Below are 19296 nucleotides of genomic sequence, written 5' to 3' on the forward strand. Positions count from 1 at the left end.
ATAAAAAACAGAGAGAACAAGCCCTATTAAGACTTATTCTTCCCCTCTGGAGATGATGCTACTTCCCATTGGGATTTCCCCAGTACAGAACATTCACTTCCTGGAGTGACAATCTCTGGGTGGACGTGAATGAAATGCCTGCCTGCCATGAGGGAGGAGGGTACAGGCTGCAAAAGCTGCCTCTGGGGCCTGGTGCCACCCTTCCAGGCCAAGGCCGAGGAGCTCTGGACAAAGGCAGTGGAGTCAACACGGGAGCTGAGCCTGCAGTCATTCATTCATATTGCTGCTCGGGTCTATGGGACAATGGGGAGATTGCAATTTGTCAGAGGCTCGCGGTGCCCATGGGCACCTCGTTAAGTAAAACCAAGCAACGTGGAGAGGCTGCTACCCGTCAGTACTGGCTTTTGCCCAAAGGCTTCACGTGCTACCACAAAGCCACAGGCTGATGTACAGTTGTGGGCTGGAGACCACATTCCATGCCCAGAACTGCAGAGCAACAGCATCAGAAAGGAGAAATACCTCTGGACCATACTGATGACTTTGGAGGCAGCCAGAGACCTCCCCGTAGTGGGGCATCCTCTGAAAGCCAGGACACGAGCTGGCTGTCTTCCAGGCTTTGTCTCATTTGAGCTGCACAAGGGCCACACAGGGCAGATGGGCTTATTCCCCAGGCTAGCTTGGCTGGCCAAGGTCACCAAGCTAGTCAGTTCAAGTAGAGCCAGAATGAGGACCCAGATCTGCTGGCTGATGGGCCCATGGTCTTCCCCCTCAATCCTGTTACATCCCACAACCTCCAACTTGCTGTCAACCATGTAACCAAAGCTACCGTTGCTCTGGATGTGGAAATAATAACAGCAGTAGCAACCCCTCCCACATGTACGGTGCTTTACAATTTAAAGAATCCTTTTATAATCATCATTTCGCTTGGCCCTCACCAATCAGCAGCTGGTGAGAGGGAACACAGAACAGCAGGTATGAACATAGGCTTTGGACCAGAGTTTGAATCTTGGCTTGAGGACCTTGGGCAAGTTACTTAACCCTACTGAGAGCCAGTTTGAGCATGTAAAATGAAAATAACACCCCTACGCCTCAAAGACATTTAGTGAGAAATAAATGAGAGAATGCATGTGAAGCTCACTCTGACACCACGTCACCATACAGCAGACACTCAATAAGTGGCAACAATGGCTCTCATCAGGACGGTTGTCACTACCACACAGATAGGCAAAGGGAGGTCCAGAGAAGGCAAAGAACTTGTCCAAGAACACTCAGGGTGTGAGCAGCAGCATGACCCAGGCAGCAGCTTTTAGCATCCAAAGAGAATTTGGAAGTTTCACAGGTCAGCTCCATACTGGGTCAGTGACCGAAGGGGTTCTCCTGGGACATCCTTACCCTTTAAGGGTGACGGAGATAGGATCTCCTCCAAGCAAGCCAGCCCCCTGAGGGCCCTTGCCCCCCTCAGCTCTGCTGAGAAGCAGGGGAGCAGCAGACCTGCAGACTGCAGACCTCTCCAGGCCAACCCTCATGGGTTTGGTTTCTGACTCCCTCTCTCATTTCATTTTCTTTAATTGTTCAATGAGCTGTTAGAGTTCATTGTCAGAATTATTTAAAATAGAGTAAAATTGGGAACAACTTTCAATGTCCATCAACAGGACCTTGGCCAAATTCACTAGGATTTATACCCTTTAGATTTATTTATTTGAGAGAGAGAGAGAGAGAGAGAGAGAGAGAGAAAGCGTGCATATGAGTGAGTGGGAGGAGGGGCAGAGGGAGAGAATCTCAAGCAGACACTCTACTCAGTGGGGAGCCTGCCAACGCAGCACTGCATCTCATGATCCCTGAGATCATGACCCTGAGCTGAATCCAAGAGTCAGACACTTAGCCCACTGAGCCACCGAGACACCCTGGATGTATCCCTTTAAAAATGCATTCTAGGACTGGGGCACCTTGGCTCAGTCAGTTAAGCAGCTGCCTTCAACTCAGGTCATGGTCCTAGGGTCCTGAGATGGAGCCCCAGGTCAGACCCCACACAGTGGGGGCGGGAGGGGTGTTTGCTTCTCCCTCTACCCCTCTCCCTGCTTGTGCTTTTTCTGAAAAAAATATTTTTTTTTATTTACTCATGAGAGACACAGAGAAAGAGAGAGAGAGAGAGGCAGAGACACAGGCAGAGGGAGAAGCAGGCTCTATGCAGGGAGCCCGACAGGGGACTCGATCCTGGGTCTCCAGGATCACACCCTGGGCTGAAGGAGGTGCTAAACCGCTAAGCCACCCGGGTTGCCCAATAAATTAAAATCTTAAAAAAAAAAAGGAGTTATAAAAGTATTACATACTTGTGAAAATTTTTGTGACGGATTTTATATATACCAACATGAAAAGATGTCAACATAGAGTTAAATGAAAAAAATGTAAGTTGTAAAACAGTGATGCAATTTATGGTCTCATTCTGGTTGTATGCTTACGTAGGCACAGAAAATACCCCAAAGGACACACACCACAATGTTATCATTGGGTATTTCTGGAGAGAAGGATTTTGGTTGGGGAAACAAGGGAAGAATACACGTTTGAATTTTTAGGATTTTTCACATATTTCCTTTTAAATTAAAACTAAGGGGGAAAAGTATTTTTAAAAGATCTTTTTTTTAAGATTTTTTTTTAATTTATTCATGAGAGACACAGAGAGACAGAGGCAGAGACATAGGCAGAGGGAGAAGCAGGCTCCCTGCAGGGAGCCTGATGTGGGACTCCATCCTGGACTCGATCCCAGACTCGATCCCAGGACTCGGTCCTGGGACTCCAGGACCATGCCCTGGGCCGAAGGCAGGCACTAAACCGCTGAACCACCCAGGGATCCCCTAAAACATCTGTTTTGATCGGTCTTATTAACCTCCATTGTACCTGCTGTAATTCCGTTTCTGACTGTTCTCTTCCTATCTGTTATCTATGGTCATACCTAATTTCTACACCACTTCAATCTGAGTGCTCATAATTTTATGGGTTTTTTCCATTTAACATTAATTGTATCAGAAATATTTCCACATTATTATATCATTATCATCACAGCTAATATTCAGGGGTGCTTTACTGTGTGCTAGTTATGGTGCTAAGAGCTTTACATGCCTAAATCATTTAATCTTGACAACAACCCTAAAAACAGATTCTTGGGCAGTGCACATTACAGATGGGGTAAGTGAGGCTTAAAAGATCAATTTGCCAGAGCCTAGCAGCTCAGAAGGACAGCAAGTAGATGTAACCCTGGTCATGTGCATCCCAACCTTGGCTAGGAACCCCTCCACCCTATTTCCTCCCGGTGCAGCTCCTCAGGGGTGAGGAAGAATGTGGCAGGTAGGGATGAGGAGACCAGCTCCTCGGTTTTACAGCCTGGGTGACCTTGGACAAGCCAACTCCCCTGGGCTTTGTTCCTTCAATCAATTCTTTCACTGGACAAGCATCTGCAAGCTACTGAGCTACATGCTGAGGCCAGAACAATGAATAAAACATGAACCCTGCCCTCAAGGAGATTAGAAGCTCGCCTGAATCTCTTTACTGCACTGGAGGAATCTAACCCCTGTCCCACCTCTGTCACACAGACATGAAGTAAATAAAGGATGCAAAGGAGCTTCGCAAGTACACACTCCATACGCTGCAGGAATAAGTATTTCTGTGGCTGTTCATGGCTATATATTATTTTATCCGCTGGATGTTCCAAAACGTTCTCAATCATCTTCCTATTGTTGGGCACTTAGTCCCAATTTACCACTATTATGCAGGAAGCTCTGATGGGGATTCATCCAAAGGAAATTATTCAAAGAAAAAAAAAAAAGAAAAAGCCAGATGCACAAAGATGCCACGCCACCTTCAAGGGACACATCTTAAGCTCATGAGGCCTCACTCAGAATTCATAACTCCTGTGGCCTGCCCCACCTCAACCACATGAGAGGACATCTTCGTGCCTTGTCAACCTTCCTCCCTCTCTCACCCTCCAAGTCCACAGGGCTGATGTTTCTCCTGCAAGGCTGCAGTCCCTCCCCTCCGTGTGGGTTCTTCCAGTCGCCAAAGGGACCTTCCCAAACACTTCTGTCATGCCCCAGTGCATGCCTGCCCCGTGCACACCCAAGATGGACAAAGGTTCTCGGAGCCTCCAAGCTCCTGTCAAGTAGAAACACCTTAGCCTGACATTTGACAGAGACTGAAAGGAGAGAGAAGTAATGTTTACTGGGATGTGCCAGCACTGTGCTAGGTCCTTTACATAACAACAACCACAGGAGGCCTCTACAAGATAGGTGTGTTTATCCATATTTTACAGCTGAGGAAACTGAAGCTCAGGCCAGTTAAGTGATGTGCCTGAGGGCACGTGGCTGGTATGCAATGGAGCTGTGACTAGAGCTTAGATCTGGTAGATTCCAGAGCCTTGCTGAGGACCCACACTCAAGCTTTCTGAGTCACCTCCCAGAGCTCCTCGGCCCCCTATCTGTTCCACACATATCAACCCACCCACTCTTCTTCAAGGCATTCCTATTTCCCCTCTGACCTGAGGGAGTGGGTGGCCTTCTCTCACTGCCACTGAAATTCCACTTGGGCCTTTGGTTCCCAGTGCAAAGTCTCCTGGAAGCCTTCCCTGATCACCAAAATAGGAACCCATGCTTAACATATGGAACAGTAGCTCTTTACCCTCCCTGTATCTGTCTGTCCCTCTCTAGCTAGACAGTGAACCCCTGAAGACAAGAGAGGGATGTTTCCTTAGAGGCAATGTGGGGCCTGCGGGAGGTACTCAGAGACTATTTTTCAAATTGAACAAAACCAAGTACAACCTATGAGAAGAAACTATGGGCTGCTGGCATGGCCATCAGGAACACAGCTCTGGCCCACACTGCCTGGACTGAAATCAGGGCTCCCCCATGACCTAGCCATAAGACCCTGAGTGACTGTCTTTCCCTTGCCTGTAAACTTCAGTTCCCTCAACCTATAAGATGGGAAGAATAATTCCTACCATCGGGTTTTGTGAAGATCGTATGAATTGTACAGGCACAGTGCCTGGCATGTAATAGGTGCTCAATAAATGCTGGCTGTTACTATTCTTATCCACAAGCCTCCCGCCCACAAAGGAAGCAGTGTCAGCCTTCTCTCACCCCCACTCATCCACCCAGATTCAGGCCCCCTCCCTATAAGCGCTTCCTTGTCACAGCACTAGCTGGTGCCCTGCATTCCCACCCTTGTGTTTTCAGGTAACTAGGATCCTATCAAATGCAGCAGGGGTAGGAGTGGGTAAGCATGGGGGCTAACTAGACTAAAAGCCAATAAGTCAAAAAAAAAAAAAAAAAAAAAGCCAGTAAGTCATCCTAGAGAGCTTATGGGGGCCCAGAGCAGCCCCACCTCTAGGGGATCCTAGCCTGGAAGCAGAAGGCCAAGGCGACCTCTCTCTCAGGGCTCCTAGCTAGTACCTCTATGCCCCTACCCCTCCGGACCAGAGGAGCACTTGAGCCACAGAACCACCTTTGTCTCACCAGATCCAACACAGACCTCTCCACTGGGATCAGCCCTGGCATATCAGTTATGGCTGATTAGTTGTGGCTCTGCCGGACGCCAACCTGGTACTCCCAGACACTGACCCAGGTATAATGTCATGGTAGAGAAAGAGGCTCTGGATGCAGACAGCCCCATGCTTTCCAGCTATGTAACCTCAGGCAGGTGACACAACCTCTCTGAGCTTCAGTTTCTCATTTGTAACAAGTAGATAATACCTGACAGGGTGGCTGTGAGATAATGCAAAGCACTGGCACACAGTAAGTGCTCAATAAATGCCCTCATCCTGATTGCACAATCACTGATATTATTCCAGATAGAGATTATTATCCCCTTTTAATCAATGGAGACACAGAAGCCCAGAGAGGTCCCCAGAGAAGTCCATGTTGAAGCTAACACAGAGGTACTTCCCATCTTTGCTAGTACAGTCAAAAGACCCTATCTACTTTCTCTGGAGGCTCAGGCCCAGAATATCTCTGGCCATCCAGCATCCTCTTGGCTCCATATACTAACAAGGTCAAAGGCTATTGGCTGCCCATTGCTTCAGCCTTGGCCCATTATCTGTGAGGCAGCCTGACATTTCCTCCTCACATTTTGGGGGCATGGGCTAGGAGACTCCTCAAGGGTAGCCTCGGGCTCCATGCTATAATGCCCAGCCCCTGTCACACACCTGTGTATGGGACAGCCACAGCAACAGGGAAGCAGGCATTTGGGTTGCAAGAATCTCAAACCAGGGATAGGAGACCTGGGTGCATTAGTGTTGGCTCTCCCACTCAGCTGCTACGTGACCTTGGACAAGTCATTCTTTCTCTCTAGGCCTCATTCAAGCTTTCAGTATTTCCTAAGTGAGGGCTATGAGGCCAAGCATCATTCTCATGCGGTTCTATGAAAGCTCCATGAAGCTCACAGAGCTGAGGCCAGGGAATTGCCATATGGCCCAGGAAGGATGTTAATAGCAACACTGCCCCCTGCACGGATCTCCAGGACTGCCTTGAGGCAGCCCTCAAGGGACCATGCTCTGCGTACCACAAGGACTGTGCAAGGGGTTGCCCAGCAGGTATGACCTCAGGCTTCCAGGAGAAGCCAGCTTCATCCCTGCACAGAGCTGGCAGTGCCTCCCTGGGCCACAGTGGCTCAGAGAGGAGGCTGGCACAGGCTGCCTCTGCCGCAGGCTCCATCTGGAGGAATGGGTGGGCAGGCGGGCACAGAGCCACCTCTATTCTCCACACCCTTGTCCAGGTCAGGCAGCACTGTCTTCCAGGAGCTTCTGGGGACACTATTCCTGTCCCCACCTCTCAACCTGGCCCAACTGCTGCTAATTCTGGAAGACTCCTAATGCTGTGAGGTAGGGAGCAGCCGGACCCCACACAGCCCAAGAGGTCCTAAATCCAGCCCTCTTACACTCCCACCTTTGCAGAGGAGGTGATATGCAGATCCAGAAGTGCAGGCAGGAACTCGTGGTAGTGCCTCTCCCCCACCAATGCATTCTCAGAGGTAGGGGGCAGGGAGGGTGGCAAGGACCACAGCCGGCAGCCAACAAGGAGACCAGTGTCTTCAGAACTCCTTCCTAGTCAAGGTCCCCATGGACCATCCTGGGGCTGTAGCTCTGCTAGGCAGTGGCCTCAGCCCCTGGTAAGTTAGCCTGGTGGCTGTAGTCACTTGCCGCCCCCTCCCCCCATTCCTGTCCTCCAGACCCCTGCTTCTCAGGCCCTTGGACACTCCCAAGCATGAAGGTGCCAGACACAACTAGGACCCACAAGTCCTCTCCCTCTAATCAGGGCGCGGGGGGGGGGGCAATCTCTGGCCAGAACAATAGGAAACCAGAACCCCACAGGTCCCAGGACTATTATCCATCACCCAGCTTTGGGTGACTTGGAGGAGAGATGGGGTGGGAAGTGAGCCCAGGTGGGAAAAGGTCTACAACCAGAGGGTGAGAGAGAGGACAGGAGCCGCCCTGCACCCCAGTCTCCAACCACGAGACTGACTGGCCTGCAGCATCTGAAGCTTGGACACAGAGATCCAGAGAGCCTCTGGCCTCCACAAAGGAGGCAGGAGCGTCTCAGAGAACAGAGTGGCCCAGCCAGGGAGCCCAGCACCCAGCAACCATTCATCCCAACAGTAACCACCAGCCCACAGCCAGCCCACCTCTCTCTCCAGGCCTTGGGGAGGCTGCAGACCTACGAGGTGGGGAGGAACAGCTACGGATCTCCCCCACGCAGGCCAGGGGGCCAAGAGCCGGCAAACTCAGTTCCTCCCGGTCTCGCCCCCAGTCCTCCCCAGGGCTGCAGGCTGGGCCTACGTGTCCTGAGTCCCCAGCGCCCTCCCCGGTGCCACCTGATCCCCCCCACGTGCCTACCTGAGGCCGGGGGTCCCCATCTCGGGCAGGCTGGGCGGGGGGACGCCCCGTTGGCTCCTGCGGGGGGGTGGGGGTGCCGGCAGGCCGCGGGGCGGGGCGGGCGCGCGGGGCCGCGGCGGGCTCTGCGGAGCAGCCTGTTCCGCGACACCCCCGCCCGCTGATGGATGCCGACTGCAGCAGCGGCGGCGGCGGCGGCTCGGCGTGCGCCGGGGGCTGGGCACCGTGCCCACAGCCCCGGGCCTGGCGCCCGACGCGCGGCCAGCCCCCGCCCCCGCCCGGCCTCCGCGCCCAGCCCAGGGGCGGCCGCCGCGCGCCTGCCTGGTCCCTCCGGCGGCCCGGCCCCTGCCTCCGCCTCCTCTCCGCCGGCCTCCCTCTCCTCCTCCTCCTCCTCCTTCTCTCTCTCTCTCTCTCTTTCTCTCAGGCTCCCGGGCCACCACCTCTTTCCCGGCGCGGCCGCTGGCAGTTCCCGGACCCCTGCGGGACCGCCGTGGTGCCAAGGAGCCAACTCTGGAGGCCTTGCTGCCCCCACCCCGGCCGGCCTCGGGCCAGCCTCGGCCCTCCTGGCGGGGACCGCCTCTCTGGAGAGCTCAGCGGGGACAGGGGAAGGGGGAGGGGAGAAGAAGGGGGAGGATCCCTGACTCAGAAGGGGTGACTCAGACTCAGTGGGCCTCCCAGCCCACCGAGGAGCCAGATACCCCCACCTCCCCAGCAGCCAAGAAGGGCACAGGCTCCGGGGGGGTACTCGGGGCTTCTCCCCCATCCGGGAGAAGGTGTGTGCCAACATCCCCTGGGATCCTGTGTGTCTGAGTGTGTACATGTGCTTTTGCCCACGTGTGCTTTGGTGGCAATGACCCTAAGGGTAACTGAGGAATGGGCCTGTTTACAGCTGGGTGTGCATGTAGGCTCCAGGAAGGTGTGGGGCAAGGGTAGCCAAGGGGTCTGTAGCACTGAGGCTATGAATCAAAACCAAATGAAAGCCCTTCAGCAGCACTTAACTCAAAAAGCTGGTCTGAACCACCACAGCTCTGACTCCCTATGTCCACAGACAATGACCTCAAATGGCAGAGGGCTCTGGGAGGCAGAGGGCCTGAGATCTGGTCCAGCTCTGCCACTGTCTTGGCCAATAGTCTTGGGCAAGTTGTTCTCAGTCAAAGAAAGAGTTGGACATACTCATCTCTGGGGTCACAGTTCATGCAGGAAGCCTCAGGGAAGACAGCAGGTAACTCCCAACATAATCTCCAAAGATTTCTGCCCACAGTCCACATTTGTAGACCACATGACCCCTACTCCCCAGCCCTCCCCTCCACCAGGCATACACAGATTTTTTCTTTCTTCAAATAATTCCTAAGTACCTACTGTGTGCTAGCCACTGTTCTAGGCACCCCAGAATCCATAGCAGCAGAAACCACAGAGGCCTGAAGCTGGGAAGCAGCCCAGACACCAGCCAGACCATCTGTTCCCCTAAGCTGCAGTTCCCTCAGTGTCAGCCTCACCAATGGGTTGTGTTGCTCAGTGTCAACTCACCAACATCCACCTCTACTCCCTCTTTCCACTTCTCCCACCCAAGGTGGCTACTCCATCATGATGACCTATGTCCTAATACCACCCCTTAGGGTCTCTGCAGAATGAGGCCAGGCCTTCTTCCCAGCACCCCTCAGAGAACTCAAGATAGCAACTGTGTCCTTTTTTTCCACCCCCACATTGAGCCTTATCTTCTCCAACTTAAACATGAAAAGTCCTTTACCAGATGTTCCCAAGACATAGCTTCCAGTCCTTTCACTGTCCCTGCTGTCCACTAGGCTCAGGAGTGGGCAGAGAGTGAGCAGAAGGAAGCCAGCTCCTCCCAGTCCTAGAGAACACGCCCTTGCTCCAGACAGGAGCTGGGAAGATGGACAAAGCAGCCTAGAGCCAATTCACAGAAGGACTGGAGTCCCGCTGGGCAGACTTCCTTACAGATGTCCTCCTTCCCTCTGGACTTTTCATTCTCCAGCTTCCCAGATTCCTCCCAGGAACTCCCCAGGCCCTCAGGGGCATGACCTTGGGCAAGTCACTTTGCCACTAGGGATGCTTTGTTTGAGTTCAGTTACTACATATTTATTCAAATAAATAAGCGGAAGGATCAATAAAACTTAGGAGTTAACCAGATGAACTTACTATTTCCTATGCACATCTGGCAAGAGATCCTTGACTCCCTGCTGGTCAGTATTTTTATTCCAGATTTTACTACGTATTTATTCAAATAAATAAGCAAAAGGATCAATAAAACTTAGGAGTTAACCAGATGAACTTACTATTTCCTATGCACATCTGGCAGGAGATCCTTGACTCCCTGCTGGTCAGTATTTTTATTCCAGATTGAGCCTCTTCTGTTCACTGACCTTCCCAGCCTCAGGCTCCTGACAGCAGGACAGACCACAAGGCCAAAATCCTCATTCCTTCTAGTTCACTCTCCTTCTCTGGATCCTCCTCCCCTTCCTTCCTTCTCCCTCCTCCCCTGGGTCAGAGCTACTTTCCCACCCTCTTCAGCTAGATGGAGCCTCTCACTTTCCCAGAAGAATCCAAGCTACATTCCAAAGACAGAGGCGGGATGTTCCCAGACATCATTCTGGATTTATACTCAAAAGGCCCAATTCCCTTCAGGTCAGTGGGACTACCCAGAAAAGTGGGTTTCTTTGTCAAGATTTCTTTTTTTTTTAATTTATTTATTTATGATAGTCACAGAGAGAGATAGAGAGAGGCAGAGACACAGGCAGAGGGAGAAGCAGGCTCCATGCACCGGGAGCCCAATGCGGGACTCGATCCCAGGTCTCCAGGATCGTGCCCTGGGCCAAAGGCAGGCGCTAAACCGCTGCGCCGCCCAGGGATCCCAACTGTCAAGATTTCCAATGATTATTATTGACCAATATTTCTAGTAGCACATTCCAGTTTGCAAAGTACTTTTATGGGTGATCTTCACATCTTGTAAGATACCATCCCCATTTGATAAGTAGGCAGACTGAGCCCAGAGTGGGGTGAGTGATTTGTCCAAGGTTACACTTACTCAGTCACCCTAGCTCTCTGGACCACTTTCCACTTGACACTGTCATAACCTTTCCCAGAGAAATCTGTTGTGGGGGGGAGGTTTGGGGGATTGCTCTGAAGAACACATAGCCCCTTATGGTCATCTGTTGAAATGTACACTCCAGTTACTTTGCTGCCTTCATTCCCCAGGCAGAGAAACTGAGGCACAGGAATAGAACCCAACCCAGAACCACCTCTCATGAAAGCCCTGTGGAGAGATGCTGGGAGCCCTGGTGGACAAACATGAGCCGAACCAATGAAGAGGGCCTTTTCAGTTCCCTTAGTTCTGAATTCTGCTTCCAGCCCTGGCTCTACCACTGTCTGTGTTATTTGGACAGATTATTTGACCTCTCTGAGTCTGTATTCTCATCTATATTGTAAAAAATTGTAAAAAAAAAATTGTAAATTACATATAAAATGGGAGAAATTCTTCTGCTCCACTTCTGTTACTGGGTTGGTGTGATGGGAGGTTAGCAAATGCTGGCAAAAGAGGAAGGACAGGACCCCTCATTCTCTCTCTGATCTGCCTAGGAGGTGGAAAAATTATTTTCTCTTAAATCTTAACTCAAGGGAACTTGATGTAAAAGCACCAGGATAAAGAAAAGCCAGGAGAAGGATGGAAGTTATTCACTCCATTGGCTGGGAAGGCAAAGCACACAGTGTCAACAGCACCCCAAAGCTGGGGCAGAGATGAAACCTTCAAGCAAGGAGGGCCCCTCGTACCCCCTCTTTTATCTTCAGTGGTCTCTGCCAATGTCACCCCAAGTAGTCTGTGGTCTCGTGACTCCCAGCCATTGTGGGGGTCCCTTGGTTTGTGGGTGGCTAGCATTCTTAGCCCAAGGATTTAATCTTTCATTCAGCAAGCAGATGTTCACACTGAGCCAGGCCCTGGACTCAGAGAAGGCAAGAGGAACTGGGTAGCCTCTGTCCTTGGACTCACAGTCAGTCCCGTGGGAAAGAACAGCACATAAGCTGGCCCATCAGAGGGCAATGTAAGATGAATTGCCACCATTTTCTGAGCATTTACTCTATACTTGACACTAGACACCATTCATTTGTGTAATGCTTACAATAACTCTCTAACATCAAAATCATTCACTCCTTTCACAGCTAAAGTTAAGTGAGGCTCAAAGGGGTTAATGACTTCCCAAAGTTCACCCAGCAAATAAATGGCAGAGCCAGGATGTGACTGCCATGTCCATCTAATGCCAAACCCTGAGCATCAATCCTTATGCTCTTCTCTCTGCTTCCAGAGCTGGGCTGACCACTATGTAGCCGCTGGCCACATGTGGCTAACGAGTACTTGAAATGTGACGGATGCAAATTGAGGTGCACCATGAGTCTAAAATTGACACTGGACATTGAAGATTTAATTTAAAAAGAGTACAATGCAGCTCAGTCATTTTTGTGTTGAAAGATCTTAGATGTATTGAGTTAATGAAATATATCATTAGAATCTGTCATTGGTTTCTTTTTGTTGTTTTTTTTCATGCGGTCACGAAAAAATTGTAAATTACATATGTGGCTCACATGACACTTTCCCTTAGTCGGCCCAGGTTTAGACAATCTGAAGTTCTAACCCAACCCCTGGGGCTCAGAAAAGGCTTCCTGGAGAAGGGGATGCCGAAACTGAGCTAAGTTAAATGCAAGGTCATGGCAAGGAGGGCATTCCAGGGCAAGAAAGCTTCAGGGCATCTGGCTTTGGCCCCAGAGGGCTGCAGGGCCTGGGTGGGCTGAGCTGCAGCCCCAGGCAGCTGAGAGCTGGGCCAGTCTCTAGAGGAAGCTACCAGAGCCAAACTTTCCAGAGCAGCATGACCCACAGGCCTGGGACATTCTGCCTGCTGAGGCTGTTCTCACTGGTCCTTGGCGCTCTCTGGAAAGCACTGCAGGGTGGCTGCGTCTGGGTATAGAGCACAGGCAGGATAGACAGGCAGCAGCGCTCACCTGCCAGGAGCCTCTCCCTTCCAGCCTCCCCCGTCTCCTCGCCTTCAGACTCCTCCAGGAAGGCTCCCAAAGCACTAGAGTCCCCAGGGATGACCCTCCCCTGGAACCTTCCAGCCCAGACCATGGGAGCCACACACTCCCACATTAGGTCATATTCTGGAGAAGAATGATGGCCCAGCTGCACGACGGGTCACACGGTACAAAGTGCTTTTCTATCTCTAGTGTGGTGTTGCTGAAGATTGCGAGAGCAGAACTTACCTCTGGGGAGGGGGGTCAGAGGCAAGGATAGGGAATGTTCATTAATTTGTATGTGACCTTGGGCAAGGCCTTAACATCTCTGAGCCTCAGTTCCCATCTCCGTAGATGAGAATGATATTGGCATCCCCTCTTAGAGCTCTAGGAAAATGACATGAGAGGATACCCACAAAGGGCTGAGCGTGCCCTGCAGTATCCTCAGTCTCTCCAGAGCCTGCAAAGGTTGCCTCCCTCCAGGAAGTTCACCCCCTGCCTCCTCCACCCATGTTCTACCCAGCCTATCCCTCCTCTGGCCTACTGGACCATACAGCTCTCCACTTCTGAATTCAGAGTTCAGTTGTCTGAACAACAGAAGCTCTATGGTTTCTCCAACAAGACTGTGGGTTGGCAAAGGTGAGAGCCTTACTTTCCCCCTTCCCGCCTCTTCCTTCTCCTCCTCTACTCCTTCCTCTTCCCCTTCTGTACCCACAGCCAGTCCTCTGCACAGGTCTGGGCATCCCATGGTCCCCTGCACCAGTGGTCTCAAGGCACTCCAGTAGCTTGGACATTAGGCTGCCATCTTTGGCCAAAAATAAGGCAGGTCTGGACCAATGTGGACCTGCTGGTCTCCACTGAGCAAATCTCCAGGAGCTGATCCTGCTCTGCTTTCTCAGTGGAGAAGCCTTCAGTGGTCCCCCATTCTCTAATAAAGCAAGCCAAACTCTTTGGCCTGACTCTCTAGACCATTCCCAGGATGATCTTACCTGGTTCTTCAGCTTTATCCTCACGCTCTGTGTGGCTAGCTCTGTCAAAATGAATGGTTCCAGGCTCCCAGGGCACAGCAGCCCAGCCCTGCCTCTCTCCTTCTACACATCTTCTTTCCTCTGCCTGGAAGACCCCTCCTCCTTTTCCCATGGTCACTCATCCAGGCATCCTCCAGGAAGTCCTTCCTGGTCTCCTCCTCTTGGCAATAACTCCTCCCAGATAGAAGGAAACTCTGGGCCTCTCCCTTCCACACTCTACCCTCCAGCCCTGGGTCACGTGAAGTGTTGAAGGGTCTTAATTCCTGTCTGCTGGGAATTTGATGGCAAGGGTCACTTTCATCCTTCTCCCCATGAGGGCCCAGCTCATAATACATGTGTGCTGTGTGTCCCTTGGGCCATCTCCCCTCTCAGAGTCAGAGGCTGGGAGTAAGAATTCACCAGGACACCAGGACACTTGAGGCTGAGTTCTGCTGACCCCGACACCACCTTGCCTACATTCTTAATGAGCGCCACACTCCAACTGCCCCTGGGAAATCAGCCCTCACCCAGGACTCCCGGGGCCTGAACATGAAAGATCTGGCCACAGTCCCACTTGATATGCAGATATTGTCCACCCAGCCTCCTATCAGGTGTCTGAGGTGTCAGCTGAGGTCTGCATCATTGGAACATCACAGATTCCTTGCAGTCAGAAGAGACCTTGGAGACTATCGTACAGAGGCTGGGTGCAGTGACAGGCAATGGGAGGAAAGTGGGTCCCATGTGCCAGAAGATGCTGCAGTGACACCATCAATCACCATTATCATTGCAGAGAGCAGCTGGGTCCCCACTACATACTGGCACCGTGCCTAGCAACTTGGGTACATTTTCAGTTTTTAATCTCTTACTGCCCTATAAAGCAGAGGTTATATATGCACTTGATTTTACAGGAAGAGGAAACTGAAGCTCAGAGCAGTGAAGTCACTAAACCAAGGTCACACTGCTGGTGAGGCGGGATGGAGGGATGCAGGATTTAATCGCAGGCATGCCTGACTCCAGAGCCTGTGCTTTTCCACCATTAATCCTGCATACATTTGGTTTATCACAAATATACTGTGGAGATGCTGGCCAGATTTTAAAGATTTATTTACTTGAGAGGGAGAAAGAGCAGGGGGAGGGGCAGGGGGGAGGGAGAGAAGTAGACTCTGCACTGAGCATGGAGACTAACGCAGGGCTCCATGTCATGTCCCCGAGATCCCGACCTGAGCCGAAACCAAGAGTCAGATGCTCAACCAACTGGTGCCCCTCAATAAAGTTTTCTTTTTAAAAAAAGGTTTTTGTCCCAGATATGAATATATGCTAGAGATTTTCAGGATGTGGAATACTCTTAGTACTAGATTCTGAAGCTAGAAAGCTCTTTCTCTCTTTTTTCTTTTTGACCGTCTTTCTATTTCAACCAGGACTGTTCTCAAGATCTCTAAATTCCCACACTAGGCCAAGCAGAATTTCACCTGCTGCCAGTTGCTCAGACCACAGTGGGTGTTGTCTTATACTCATATTCCCAGCCCGGGTGCCACCCAGCCAATACTTTACTTCTAGAGGCTGGCACTTCTCTGTAGTCTTTGCAACCTTCTCTTCATCCATTCATATGCAGGGATCAGATGGTGAGACCAGTCACTATATCACTGGTTAATCACCAATTTCATAAGGCAGCCAGGCAGTGATGTCTGGATGTTCCCACTCCTTGTACCAGGCCAGGCTGGGCAGAGAAGCCTCTGTGTGTATAAACACAGCCTTCTGCTTATGCGGCTCCTCTGGACTCCCTCGCCAACTCGGCCCTCTGTGGCTTTTATCTTCCTGCCCAAAATAACCATTGGCTTCAGTGGTTCTCTGGACATGAATTAGATTCTCGTGAGAGCCCGTGAGCAACTTGAGGACAGGAAGGGCATGTTATCCATCTCTGTTTCCCCAGTGCACCAGGGCAAAGGTTTGTGGGATTTAGCGAGCAACTGTGTCTGCCTGGAGGGACCCAAGCTAGGCAGTGAGAACTCACCAGCAAACAGTCATGCTCTCTGAAAGCCCACAGTTTAGCAAAAACACCAGCACCAGTCAAATGCAATAGAAGGCAAAAAATACTAAAGGCTGTAAGAAAAGGATGGAGTGTTTCGGAGTTCAGAGGAGAAGGAGATTGTGGGAGGAGCAGTTATCAAAGGTTTCAAGGCAGAGGTTGCATTTGGGCTGAGCATTACAGACAGGCCAGAAGGACAGTCTAGATGGAAGAGATAGCACAAAACAAGGCACATGGCTGGGGAATACAGGGTAGACTCAGGAAACTGGCCTCGTATGACCCTGAGCTGAGGATGCTAAGGGCTGAGGCTGGGGCTGGAAGACATATGGTACCAGTGGGATCCTCGGATGGAATGGTATTCCAAGTGGTTCCATGCACTATCTAGCAACTAGCCACATGTGACTATATACATTTAAATTAATTAAAATGAGAAAAAATGTAAAATTCATAGACACATGTGGTTAGTGGTTACCATATTGGACAGTGCAGATGTACACCATTTCCAGACAGTTCTGGATGGCTCTGGTACGCATGGCAGAGAATCCAAAAGACTTTGAGTGGAGGCATGACATGATCAGAGCTGGGCTTTAGGAACATAAATTTGTCCTCAATGAGAAGTAAGTGAATGGAGGGTAGGAGAGACCTGGACCTGGTGGTGGTGGGCCAGAGAGCATTACAGTAATCCTGGCAAGACCAATAACCACTTCCCTTTCCTCTGTTCACCTCTTCCTATCAGTAAGCAGGAAAGCATAGAGCAGTGTTTCTCAAAGTGTGGTCCCTGGAACAGCATCATCATCTGAGGACGCCTTAGTGTACAAATCCTCAGGCGTCCCAGACCTACAGAATCAGGATCAGAGAAGTAACTTGCATTTCAATTGGTCCTCTCATGGTTCTGATGCACACTCAGGTGTGAGATCTGCCAGCACAGAGGCTAGAGGCCAGGCCGGTTCCAAAGTAACTCTACCCTCTGGAGTCAGAAGATGTGGCTCCATGTCCTGTCTCAGACATTAACTAGTGTTTCATCTCTTTGGCCTCTGTTTACCAAAGAAATCAGCTGTATTTGTATATTCCACCAAAATGATGAAATTTGAAATGCAATTTCATAGGATTCAATAGTTGATGGGCTAAATGCTATGTATCCCTTCCAGAGCCTGCCCCCTGCCTTGTCATATTGCCTCTGCAGTCTCCCTCCCCTGCCTGCTCCTTCATTCAGCAGAGAGCGAGCACACAGTCCTGAAAGACAACCCCTGCCCCCATGGGCTGTCCCTGCCACTTCCCAAAGAGTAGACAGATTGTCCCCCAGCTATGAGAAGGTAGAAGAGAAGGAGATTGCCTGCCTCTTGTTCCCCCACCCCAAACCCCTAGCTCAGATAACAGCCACTAAAGAGGCTCCCAGACGCCAGCCCCCACCCCCAACACAAACACAGACACAGATACACAATGCATATATCCTCTTTCCCATAGCCACAGCCAAGGGACTACACCTCCAGACACTTGGTGGTACGGTCACTCAGAACAGGCAAGAGTTATTTTTAGAGGCCGAGTGACAGGATGGGTGAGAGCAGTTCCACACTGTCAGAGCTACTGCTGCCACCACCGGCTCTGATGAATCACTACCCACTACGTGAATGTACACGGTTGTCAGCATGGCCAGAGAGGCTGCGCGGCTTCCAGAATGAATGTCTTGGATTGGTGACCACACTGATCACACCAGGCTGGGCCCAGAATCACACCAGGGGCAAGACTGCCCAGCTGGAGCCAGTAGAGTGGAGCCAGACCAATAGCCCAGCCCAGCCTCCCCTGACCAACACAGCCCTCACCAGTACAGCATACACCAGGCCACCAGGCCATGCAGGGGCCTCTCCCTGCCAAAGGCCCTTCAGAGTAGCTATTGATACCTCTCCTCCTCCCTAGTCTATCTGAGTAAGCCTCTCACCCTCCACACCAGTGCAGTCTGGGTATTACAGCAATGAGCACCTAGTACATCAGGCAAACTTGAACAGTATCAATGCAGCTGTCAACTGGTTTCATCTTTCTAGAGGGCACTTTAGAGAAGTGCATTCTAAGCCTTAAGATCATACATAACTTTAAGCCAGAAATAATTCTTCTACAAATTTATCTTGTGGGAACAATGGATATACATAAAGATATAGCTATAAGAACACTTGTTTTGCGTATACAAGAGTCTTGTCTTGTATACCAAGGTGAAGTGGGAATTAGAAATTACGGAACTGTCCAAAAATAGTGGCTACATTATATCAGTAACGATACATAAATATCCTGAAATATCATGCAGTTGTTAAAATATAGTGTCGTGGATCTATATGATCATACGTAATAACGTTCACAACATAATACAAAATTTTAAAACCAAATAGTATGTAACATATGATTCTATTTCTATAAAATGTGTGTGTATGGTTGTGCATAGAAAGAAAAAGAAAACTGGAAGGAACTATACAAAAAATAATGCTCCCAGATGTTGTTTTGTGACAGTGGAATTATTTCTTTTGTGCTTATTTTGTTTTACTTCCTTGCTGATTTTCTGGTGTGTGTATTGGCGAGAACAAATATGATTTACATAAGAAAGGTAATAAGAAAAGCCTATTACTCTCACCTGACTCAGCCTCTGCTCTAAACCATTCAAAGCCCTTTCTGGTCTCTCATTAGAGCCCCCACTCCTTCAGCCATCACTCTTATCAGGTTTCCCTCTAGCTTTGACCTTCCATGCCCTCCCCAGTTGCCCCCTAGAGTTTCACTAATTGGGAGCCCCATCCAGCCATTGCCCACAGACCCCTGACATAGGGGTCCACCGTGGAAGTCCCCTCCTCCAGGAATCCTTGTCTGTGAATCTCATCTAAACAGAGAGTCTGATCCAGGGAGAGTGCATCTCATTACAACAAGGGAAATAAGATTATAATAAAGATAAAAGTGGTAGTAGTAAATCGGTTGGTGGGAATATAAATTGGTGCAGCCACTGTGGAAAACAGTATGGAGGTTCCTCAAAAAAATTAAAAGTAGAAATACCATATGATCCAGTAATTCCAGGACTGAGTATGTACCCAGTGAAGACGGAAACACTAGTTCAAAAAGATGTATTCACCCCTCTGTTTATTGCAAAAAAAAAACATTATTTACAAAAGCCAAGATATGGAAGCAACCCAGGTGTCCACCAGTAGATAAATGGATAAAGAAGATGTGGCATGTATCTACAATGGAATATTACACTGCCATGAAAAAGGATGAGATCATGCTGTTTGTGACAACATGGATGGACTGGGAGGGTATATGCTACATGAAAGAAGTCAGACCGAGTAAGTCAAATACCAAATAATTTCACTCTTATGTGAAATCTACAAAAGAAACACGAATAA

At 50.2% G+C, this 19296-nt stretch overlaps 1 protein-coding gene across 5 annotated transcripts in view; it reads right to left on the reverse strand.

The window, feature by feature from the left end:
- EPB41L1 (erythrocyte membrane protein band 4.1 like 1) overlaps positions 1 to 19296 on the reverse strand; it is a 124071-nt gene that overhangs the window by 65039 nt on the left and 39736 nt on the right. Inside the window, exon 1 of one of the 5 annotated variants that reach the window (XM_055300694.1) lies at positions 7877 to 8141. The exons of the other annotated variants lie outside the window; for them this stretch is intronic. The gene's annotated coding sequence lies outside the window, so the exon portion shown is untranslated. Of the gene's footprint in view, positions 1 to 7876; positions 8142 to 19296 lie in introns of those variants that run through there. 5 annotated transcript variants of the gene reach the window in all.

This window comes from Nyctereutes procyonoides, unplaced genomic scaffold, assembly GCF_905146905.1.
Source record: "Nyctereutes procyonoides isolate TBG_1078 unplaced genomic scaffold, NYPRO_anot_genome, whole genome shotgun sequence".
NCBI lineage: Eukaryota > Metazoa > Chordata > Mammalia > Carnivora > Canidae > Nyctereutes > Nyctereutes procyonoides.